Source organism: Salvia splendens, chromosome 8 (genome assembly GCF_004379255.2).
Source record: "Salvia splendens isolate huo1 chromosome 8, SspV2, whole genome shotgun sequence".
Lineage (NCBI taxonomy): Eukaryota > Viridiplantae > Streptophyta > Magnoliopsida > Lamiales > Lamiaceae > Salvia > Salvia splendens.
Genome location: NC_056039.1, coordinates 18,677,376 through 18,689,383, shown reverse-complemented (window position 1 = coordinate 18,689,383; position 12,008 = coordinate 18,677,376).

The window sequence follows — 12,008 nt, the reverse complement described above, 5'->3', positions numbered from 1 at the left end:
TGAGGAGGGACTGTCTTCTTCCCTTTCCTTTTCTTCTCAGCTTTATGGCGGCTGTTCTCAACAGCCCTCCTGTCTTTCTCTGCCTCTCCAGCCTCCTGGTTTATCGCCCCAATAGCTCCTAAGTCCTCCGGCTCATCCGGCTCATTCAACAGCTGTCGTGCTACACGGAGTCTTTCCTCATGCTCTTCCTCTGCTCTCTGCATGCTGGCCATTCTGGCCCCTACCTCCTCCACCAACCTGTTGACTTCTACCCTACGCGCCCGACGGTGCAGCAACTCCTCCTCCCTATTCGGAACCGATTCATCCTCTGCATGAGGAATGAAGTTCCATTCCGCCTCCCCTTGTTGCAGTATTTCGTTGGGAGGAGGCAGAAGGTCCTCCTTTGAGTCGTCGTCAACATTCACAACCTCGATTGGTTGTGTCGGCCCTAGGAGAGTAGGGGAGTTGGAGCCTCCGCCACTTGGTGGTGTCAGAGCGTTGGGAGTGGTCGTGCCTTCTGCACGTGACGGCGGCACAAACTGCACTTCTTTGGCTGGGACGGCGGCGGGCTGCGCCCCTCCCTCTTCTTCAGAATCGTCCCCACCGTACGGTACCAAGGGAACAAAGGGTGCAGGCTCAGGGATACGAAAGGGGGGCTTGTGTTTGGGAAGATGGAGGGTTTTGTGGGGTGGAGGTTGTGGCTCGATCCTTTGATAGAGAAATTCTCATTCGAGCCTTCAGGGTGGCATAAGCAACGACGACATCCAAATCGGAGGGCATACTCTAGAGTATTTTGGTCATGCGCCATTGAACTTCTTCGTCCACTTCGGGTATGTAACATCCTAAAATTTTTGTTACCTTTATTTAATATATGTCTATTGGAAATTTCATTTAAGAAATTTAAATTGTTGCTACGTGATTGAGTTTGATTATGTGGAATAAATCGTCATGAGGGAATTGGAATTAAGTGCAATTTATATTTTAATGTGGGGAAAATAAATTTATATAAGATCATGCACCTTGTTCTAGCCAAATAAAGTGACTATTGTCGGCCTCTCCAATTATTGGAAATTTTATTCTTTCTTGGATTTAATTAATTATTTTGGGATATTCATCCAAATTAAATCCAAATCAAATTATCCCTAAATTGTGCTACATGAAAATCGAACTCTAACCTATTATTTTTGTGAGTTTCGAATATTCTTTATTTTAATTAGGAGGATGAATTAGTTTCTTTGATTTAATTGGTACCTTATTGATTTCCTTTAGCTATTTTAAATCCAATTAAATCTTGCCACATTTTATTCTCTCACCCCAATTAAATTAAGAGTTGAATTATTTCCTTGTGGCTAATTAAGCCAATTTTCGCCCCCTATTTGTAAAGGAGAATATATTTGTTTCATATTTTGTGGAATTCCTTTTATTCAATTAAATACCAAATTAATACCTAAGTCAAATTAATAGGGGATGTGAATATTTCCTTCTATTGTGTCTCCATCCCACACGTTTTTTTTTTGTTTAATTTCCTTGTGGAAATTTATTTAATTGTTGCCTATTTTATGAGAGTCTTTTCCTATAAAGAAATTATCAAATTTAAATCATATTCTATTTAATTGAGGATTTAAATAATTTCCTTGTGCACACCATCAAAATTTTCGCCCCCTCCCTCATTATTTCCTACTTGGGGATTTAATTTATTTTGTTCCCTTGTTTATGGAATATTTATTGTTTTATTTCCTAAATTGTGAATCTATTCCTCTCCAAGTAAATACAAAATAAATTCCTTATTGAATTTCTAGCCATAATTTTCGAAAACTTGTCTTCCTTTTAATTTTGGAATTTTATTTATTGGCCTCTATTTGATTCCTCCACAATTAATTAATTAATTAATTAATGGGATTAAAGCTAGGACTATTTAATCACCTAAACTAAACCCTAGCCCCCATTCTCCCTCAAATTTTCGTCCACCTCCATCCTCTCCCTCTCTCCACAAGCCACTCTCTTCCCCCTCTCTTCATCCTCTCCAAAATTCCTTACACTCCTTGTTCTTGCATCCATTGGAGTTTGATTTTCAAGAGTTCCCGACGAATCGTATCAATCTTTGCTTCTACCGTTTGGTTTTTGATTCAAGAAGGTATAATTGAATCTTTTCCCTCATCTTCACCATTGAAAACCTTGTTCTTGATTCCTTCATGCATATAGTGAGTGTAGGAATCTTAGATCGCATAATTAATTGGTGGGAATTTGTGTTTGTATGAGAACAAGTGTGAATATGCGATTTTGATTGAATATGTGTGAAGTTTGAATGAATCATTGGTGAATGATGTGTGATTATATGAGAACGTGATTGTGAGAACCTTTTCGAGACCCTGTGGCGAAAAGTCCGCAGGTACTATGCGTCGTCCTATGGTGGCATAAGGAGTCTAGTCGAGTTGATGCCCGAGAGTTGGAACTCTTGGATGGAAGCAACGACCAGTCGGTTTACGTGGTACGAACCACAAAGTAATGGGATGGATGGCGACATGAAAGGTTTCCTGAAAGCCTTACAGTGTCCTCTGATCGACTCTCGTTTTGAGCGACCATCGTCGGCGGAAGATGAGAAAGACGAGATAGTTTGGGAAAAAAACCCATGATCGAGGTTAAACCCACGACGGAAGGTGGAGCCATGGTACAAGTAGGGATGATTCCGGGCTTCGAGGATGATTATGTGGACGACATTATGGATGGCGATGAGGACTTCCGCTGGCTCGACGAGGGCACAGAAGAGGAAGAGGACCTGGAAGAGGAAGAGGACCCGGAAGATGAAGAATATATCGATAGATAAATGTTGTTTTATTTTGTTAAGTTGTTATGATGATGGAAGTAGTACCTTTTTGCTTTTGATTCAGAACGAATGTGTTGATTTTTCTTTTCCACGTTATCTTTGGAAGTCACTTTTCGCATAACTTTAAGTACTTGTGTTTTATCGTACGCGTGCATAAGTTCAAAGAAGTGGTGTTTTGAAAACAACGATTACTCACAACGATGCTAACTTGTGATTTAGATCAATATGCCCCCAAGACGTAGACGTGGTCCACGAGTGGAGGAACAGACAGAGGGAAGTGTCGAGAACCACCCCCGCCTCCACCACCACCTCTACCCCAACCAAACGAAAGGGAATACATCAAGGCCTTTCGAAAAGAGAACCCACCCAAGTTTGATGGGTTGGGAGAGCTCCCGAAGGCGGAGGCATGGGTACGCGACCTTGAGCGTATCTTTGACTTTATGGGATGCACTGATAAGGAACATCTGGCTTGCGTGACTTATCAACTGACAGGACCCGCTGATTTTTGGTTGGAAACTAAGAGAACTATGGACCCCGCTCGCCGTGAGGCGCTTACATGGGAAGAGTTTAAGGAGGAAGTGTACGACAGTTCGCATACGACTTCTGCCTATCTTGAGCTTCTTGGATCCTTGCGCGGATTTGATGCACAATTTCGGTCATTTCCCTTATAGTGTCGGGTCCTAACATCTTCCTCTCGCCAGCTTCATCCCAATAGAGTGGGGACTGACACTTCCTGCCATACAAAGCTTCATACGGAGCCATATCGATCGTCGCTTGATAGCTATTGCTGTAGGCGAATTCAACCAACGGTAGAACAGTTTCCCAACTTTTCCCTCGATCTAAGACAACGGCTCTCAGCATATCCTCAAGCGTTTGAATCGTCCTCTCTGATTGCTCGTCCGATTACGGGTGATAAGCAGTGTTGAAGTTCAATTGTGTCCCCAATTCTCGTTGCAAACTCATCTAAAACTTTGATGTGAACTTTGTATCGCGGTCGGATACAATGGTCTTTGGCACTCCATGCAAACGTACAATCTCACTCACGTAGAGTTTAGGTAACTTGTCCGCTCCATAAGTAATCTTAATCGGTAAGAAGTGCGCGCTTTTAGTAACTCGATCGATAATTACCCATATCGAGTGTTGCCCTTTTGTGACTTCGGCAAACCCGTCACGAAATCCATAGCTAGATGCTCCCACTTCCACTCGGGAATTTCAAGTGGTTGCAATTTCCCATATGGCCGTTGGTGTAAGGCCTTCACTTGTTGACATGCTAGACATCGCTCCACATACGACGCTACATCCCCTTTCATTCCGTTCCACCAAAAACTTTGCTTCAAATCTTGATACATCTTCGTGCTTCCGGGGTGAGCAGTGTAAGGCGTGTCGTGCGCTTCACTAAAAATCACATCTTTTAGCGCCTCATCGCTCGGCACACACAATCGTCCATCGTACGTCAAGGCATTTTCCGCCTCCTCACGGTAATGATCAAGCTTCACGGCTCTCACCTTCACACGTAATTCTTCCAACTTCTCATCACCTCGTTGGGCTTCTATGAGCTTGGTTCTCAAATCTGGCTCAATCACTAGCGTCGCGATTCTTCCTCCTACTGTCTCGGGCGCCTTCACTATTTCCAATCTCATTCTGTCGAATTCACGAATCAACGCTTCCTCTTGCGTTAGGAAATAAGCCAATTGTGGTTGGTTCTTCCTACTCAAAGCATCAGCTACTATATTCGCCTTGCCCGGATGATAGTGAATACCACAGTCATAATTATTCACGATCTCTAGCCAACGTCGCTGTCGCATGTTTAGCTTATTCACGATCTCTAACCAACGTCGTTGTGAATACCACAGTCATAATCATTCACGATCTCCAACCAACGTCGCTGTCGTATATATCTCGCATCTCACTACATAGAGATGGTGTCTCCAAATTTTCAGTGCGTGCACCACTGCTGCTAGTTCCAAATCATGGGTCGGAAAATTCAGCTCACTGGGTCTCAATTGTCAGGAAGCATATGCTATCACTTTCCCACCTTGCATTAACATGCATCCAAGTCCTAATTTTGATGCATTAGTATAGACGGCGAAGTCCTTGTCGGCTGCCAGCACCGCTAGAACAGGTGTTGTGGTCAACTTTTCATTCAACATTTGGAAACTCACCTCGCATTCCAGCATCCAAACCACTTTGATTCCTTTCTTCAACAATTGTGTCATTGGTCTCGCGATTTTAGAGAATCCCTCGATGAAGCGTCGGTAGTATCCTGCCAATCACAAGAAACTGCGGATTTCACTCGGCGTTTTCGGCGATTTGCACAGCCTCGACCTTTGCGGGGTCTACTTGAATCCCATTTGTCGTCACGATATGACCAAAAAAGTTCACTCGAGTCAACCAAAATTCACACTTACTGAACTTGGCATAAAGCTTCTCCCTTCGTAACGTTTCCAACACAGTTTGCAGATGCCCTCCTGTTAGGATTGGTATACTGAAAAGCATATTTCGAGCATGTTGCAGGGATAGAATTGCTTGAATACAATAAACTCTACAATCTACTTTTAACCCAAGGAGAGAAGAATTAATTTTATCGCATTGGTGTTTGCTTATGCATTTATAAGATGTTTCTCAAACATTTAAATGTATAAGAAGCAAATAAGTCTAATTCTTCTTCATAGTAGACTGATCGTGAACGATGTTCACAGAAGGTGACGCGGTCGGTCCTTTGTAGAAGAGAAATAGAATTTCACAACCTAGATAGGCTTTGGCTACCTATCGTGAAAGGTTGCAGTGTCAGTCCGCACGTTTCCTTACCTTAGGAAATAAACGACACTGGTGTGGTATAGCACTGAAGGATCTAACAGTTGAGATAAGTCTTTCTTGCTATTTACTGAAAGACGAGGTCTCGGTGATTGTTATTTCTTAATCATTGTTGTGAGCATACGATATTGATTATGCACTACTTTGATTTATCAAATGGTGCGGATTTTTCGCAATCCAAGAATCCTGATATCTTGGGTAGTGGTGAATAATCTCTAGAGGTGCTAGTATTGTTATTGCAATGAATCGTGTGCTTGGTGAGTCCAGTTTGATAATATCCTCAAGAAGTGTTCGAAAAAGGTTTTATTATTCAGAAACCCGGCCGGTTGGAATTTATTCTAGAATAATAAATAAAGATTTTGAACTAGACAACTTTTGGAAAAAGATATTACTTAAGTAAAGTCAAATAGCAGACTTAAATTAATTAATGGATATTTATATCTTAAACATAGGAAATAATAAATTAAAGAGGTAAAGCCCGGATTACTCGTAATTTGGGATTGGACGGGCAGTCAATATTATTATACTATAGTGGATGATAATAATATTCTATTGGACTTGTATTAAATTGGGGCTCAATTTAATTAGTAAAAGTCGAACAGGTTTGGCCCAAGTCCAACCTCCATGGATCCCTAATCTGGCCCATCATAACTCTATATAAAAGGAGATTATAAAGGAGATTTAACAATAATTAACATTAAAATTTCGTGCTCCTCATTGGCAGTGAACGATATTTTCTCAGTTCTGCGAAGAACTGAAGTTCTGTCTTCTTTATAATCAAGCCCTTTTCGATTCTGACAAGCTTTCCCCACTCAAATGTTAGATTATGAGTTCGAGATACAGATTAGAAGATTCGTGGTTGAGTACGAAGAATATCACGTGGAGAAGGCGCAAGCAATCGTCGATTCTTTGGAGAATCAGATTGGTAATTCTAATCCGTAGGAAATTCATGTTTTAAGTTTTAATTCCTTTTACATGATTTATGTACGTTCTTGGATGCAATTATGTGTTTAACATGTAGTTAATTAATCCCATAATCGGTCAAATAGATCTTTATGTATGATTTATTTGTGAATGCATGACTTCCGCTGTGCAAGGGGCTCCAAACCCCAGCAATTGGTATTAGCGCCAATTTTTTGCTCTGATTATGTGTATTAATTTCATGTTATGTGAATTGCATGTATGTGTTTTCGTTGCTAGTTATATGTTTTATAATTTGCATAGTGCGAAAACCGAATGAAGAACGGTAAGTTAAATCCAACTTTTAATCGTTCTACTTCTATTCATTGCTGTACGTGAATTGAAGAATGTGTGCTGCTAGATTTTCTTATGATTTTGATTCAAAATATGATCGCGACTTTTGATTGGTTATTTTGTCAAAATAATGGCTTCTTTGAAGTTTTAAATTGATTTAACCGATTGTTCAATTTTGGTATGCGTAACTTTGGACTCATCGCGACATGGGAACACACCACGATGATGCTGGTGGAGCGCCTTGAGAATGGTGGTCACGATGCAGCGGCGGAGTAGCACACGCATCTGATGCAGTTGGACGAAGAACACAGCAGTAGCAGCCGTAGAAACGACGCCGTCAACCGGGGTTGGAGCTGGCTGGGAGTCCTCGTCCATGGACAACAGTTGTGCAAGTGCGAGCCCTTCGTGGGCAGTTCCCGGACTTGAAAGACAGTCGACGGAGGTGAGAGCAGGCTGTTGTGACAGCGGTGACGCTCGCGCGGGTCCTCGTCCCGTGACTTCAGTTTTCCAAATTTAGTTAGGGTTTCTTTAATCCTTGGAACTAATTTGGAGAGAAAAAAAATTCTAAATTAGTTAGAGTTTCCTAACCCTTGGAACTAATTTTAGATTTAATTTCAAGATATAATTTGGAATAAGTTTTGAATATATCAATTTAATTGGATTATCAAAAATTTAATTTTAATTAAATTATGTATTAGTTGAAATTTATCCTTATTTTATGGATTTTGATAGATATCCTGATAAATCCTAGATAAACTTGGATAATAACAATTAATTTATATTCTTTTGTCTTATGGATTTATATAAATTAATTTTATGAAAATGAATCCTAGATAGACTAGATAAATAATTAATTAAATTTGGATTTTTTCCTTATTTTATGGATTTAGATATATTTAATTATATCTAGAAAAATCCTAGATAAATTTGGATGAATAATTAAATTTATTTCTGTCATATGGATTTAGATAGATTTTATTCTATCTTGTTGAATCCTTGATTGACTAAGATAAATATTAATAAATTTTATCCATATCTTGTAGATATTGATAGATCTATATCTATCTAGAATATATCTTAGTAGATTTGGATAATTAAAATCCATGTTTATCTTTATCTTGTGGATATTTGTAGAACTAATTATATTTAGAAAATATGCTAGTAGATTTAGATAATTAAATATATCTCTATCTTATAGATATTGATAGATTTATATCTATCTAGAATATATCTTAGAAGATTTAGATAATTGTTAATCCAGTATTGTTATTATCTTTTGGATTTAAGATAGATTTAGTTCTCTCTAGTTAAATCCTAGTTGAATTAATTAATATTAATTCTAGTTTATCCTAATTTTATGGATATAAATAGATTTATTTCTATTTAGAAAATATCCTAGATAAATTTGGATAAAGATAATACAAGATAATCCTAATATAATTGGATTTTGATAAAGTTAATTTTATCTAGAATAAATCCTAATAGATATGATATATTCTAGTTTCTTATTCTAAATAATTTAAGATTTTCTAAAATCTTAGAGTGATTGGATTTTATCTTATGGATTTGGATAGATTTGTTTCTATTTTGAAATATCCTAGCACGATTTTGATAATGATAATCCAAGATCAGTCTTATCTTGAATTTAAGGATTTGATTTTATTATTATAAAATCTAGAATAATCCCAAAAAGATTTAGATAGATTCAACTCTATCTAGATAAATCATAAATTAATTTGGATAGTCATTATCCAAGATAAATTTATCAAATCCGAAATTCATATTTTGGATAAGATAAGTAATTAATTATTTATTTAAATCTCCCTAGATTTATTAAATAATTTCAATAATTATCCAGTGTGATTAATCACCATGAATTAAATAGATTTATCTATTTATTTGTTGTTAATATGTTTTAAGTGGATTATCTGTCTTATCTGCTTGTGGATAATTAAGCAAAAACCATGTTTAAAATGACTAAGCGATAATTACAACAATGCGTTGTAAATGGTCTCCATAAATTGGTCTATATATGAAGCAGTTTCTAATATTATCGCGACCCACCTTAGTGAGAGCAATAATCATACGAAATAGCAAGTTCATAAGATTAGACTTCTTAACAGTAAATTGTTTAAACTAGAAGCATGTTTCTAATATTATCGTGGCCCACCCTAGTGGGAGCCATAATCCTGTGAAATTGCAAGTTCATATGTTAAACATATTTATAAGATAGCTATGGAATTTTGTTAGTGGTGTACGACCTTCCCTAGAAGGAGTATCAAAACAAAAACGAAATTTCTAGATGCTAATATTTATGGTATAAGCTTGGGCAATATTTGACGGCCATGCCATCTTAGTGGTCTCTGGACTATTCGTCGATATAGTGACCAGGAAATTGTAGGAATCCGAATTTGTATGACCTCCCTAGAGGCGTACTTATTTTGGTTTTGGCAGTTGCGAGATACATAAATTGTTTTGTGGTTGTTTGCAATTATGTATCAAGCATAGTATGTGATAGATAGTTTAATTTATTCTCAGCCAAATTCTTAATAATGTCTGCGAACCTTAAAGAAATCAAACTCGAAGGCCAAAATTATGTAGACTGGAAATATAAAATGGATAAGATTCTCATTGCTGAAAACTTAAAGTTTGTATTCATCAATTCATGTCCACTATTTCCTTGACAAAATTCTATAAAGAAAGTTTAAGAATGCATTTCATGCATGTACCTGACAAGTTCTTTGAGATAGAAGGTCAAACTACTTTCTTTTAAGTAGTGAGACAAGTCTTGGTTTATACCGATGATAAAGGAATATCCAATGAGGACGTTGTCCAGATTCTATTGGAACATCCAAAAGAGATAGAAAGTTTTGATGAATCTTCTGATTCAGTTACTCAAATAGTTTCTACACTCAGTTCATCGCCAAATGTAATAGGAAGTGATTATATGAAGGTTGTTATTGAAAAGTTGGAAACCTTTGGCGTTATATTCACTTTATTACTATTGGAGGAAGATAACATGATACTTGACGAATTCATTAAGGTTATATCTTTCCTATGACTTAGTTCAATCGAACAGAAGACTAGCAATGGAAAGAGGGAAGAGCTGAATTGTCATCAATGCCTGCTGAAAGCAAGAAAGGCAAGAAAAATTTGGTGAAAAGGCAAAGAGAAGATGCATTGAAAGTCGGATTGACATCTTATATAGAAGGACAATGGCTTAGATAACAATGCAACTTCTAAAGGAGAGATCTATATCCAGTTGGGCAGTTGTTGCACTGGGATCTATTTATTCTCTTTATTGTTTTGTTTTGATGTTAGAGATTTTGTTTTATTGGCATAGTCTTGTTTAGAATGAATTTATATTCAGTTTCTAAACTCATTTATGATTCTACGATGTTCAATTTCATTTTATAATGCTTGCATTATTGAGAAATGTGGATCGAATATCTATCATAGTACCATAAAAAAACAAATTATACATCATAGTATCTAAACAATATAATTGCAAAAAGATTGAGTTTAACACGACAGTTCAACTTCTTAAACAATGAATGATAAAGTATTTATGGTACTTAAACATAAGGCCAAGAAAATACTTAGTAATTGTTCAAACTAATTTTGTCTAACTCAAGTGACTATCAAGATTTTAACAACTTGTTTGTTAAATAGCTTAAAGGTCAAGTAAGTCTATTTGATGCACTATAAGTTAGAATCATTTGGTGGTTCAAGGGATTCATAATACTTATAGAGATGCAATATAAAAAGACTAGTAAGTTTCAATGGTTTACACCATAGGAGACGAGGAAATGAGTTAAGATCAGTACTGAGAGTTAAATCCTAGTTGACTACTCCAAGCATTCTTCCAAAGAATGGGATAGTCATATAAGAAGATATCGGAGTCTCTCGAAGACAAGTTCGATAAGTGAACAGTTTTACTCAATAACATCTTATCATTGATGGGATATACGTTGGAAACAATGAGTTATACCTTAAAGAAACTACCATAACATCAGTACCTTCTACAACACACAAGTTGTGGACTAGAGGCAAGTTTAGTCCAGCACATCTCAAGGTGTGGAGTTATTCCAACACATGTTTTGGAAAAGGTATCCATGTAATTGAATTGTGTACTGAGGTATGTTTTAAGGTTGTCCCAAATGATAGAAAAGGTACAGGTTCTATAATCTTCACGGCAAGATATGTGTTTTGTTTACACGAATACTAGATTCTTTGATGAAGATTATGAGGAGAACTACAAGCCTAACAAACATGATAATTCTCAAGATAATGAGAATATCTATTTTCCATCTTAACCAAGAAGTCATACCATTAGAAACTTATGCACTAAGAAAATCAACGTTTGTACCTAAGATTGTAAGAGTCGTGTCGTAGTGGGAGCGTTCTTTGCGAACTGATAAGTCGTATTCTAGGCCTTGGTTACTGGTCAGTATAATGTGCATAATTGGAATATATCTGCAAAACAGTTGCTAAAGTGTGCAGGGAAAGTGTTCTAGCCAGTATGGGAACGTTCGGATAATTCAGGTGAAAAGGGCATCAGTAGGGTGCAATACTGACCAGGATGCATGCCAAAAAGGCTCGAGATGGAGAAGAAGGATAGCTGGGAAAATCAGCCCAAGAAAGGGGCAAAAGAGTCATTTAATGAAGAGAGTCTACCCTAAAAATCAAGGGAGGCCTCCCTATAAAAGGAAGCCACCTGGAGAGAGAATATCATCAGATAGTTCATCAACTCCTACGCTTAGTTAGAAATCTCTCTTCGGTAGATCAATCCTTTAGCATTATCCTTCATATTCTCATTCCTCGCCACAGCCATGGTCACCTGAAGCTCATCAGTTTGCCAGAGTTCCCCATACTCTCGTTCCAGTCAGCGTGTTTCGTAGTGTTAACAGTTTCATCGCCCGGAGTGGCAAAACAATCTTTACTTGCTTTCTTAGTTAATCGCACTTTGTTTTCTTACGATTAGATCAGTTGCACGTTCAATATTTGCTTACTTTGAAGTCTTAGTTGCGATCCAAACGATTTTATGATACGAAGCTATTTTTCTGCATCGGTTCTTGTTTGATTTTGTTCTTTTCTGCCTAGATAGCTTAGATCCAGTTGTTACGGTAATTTCCAG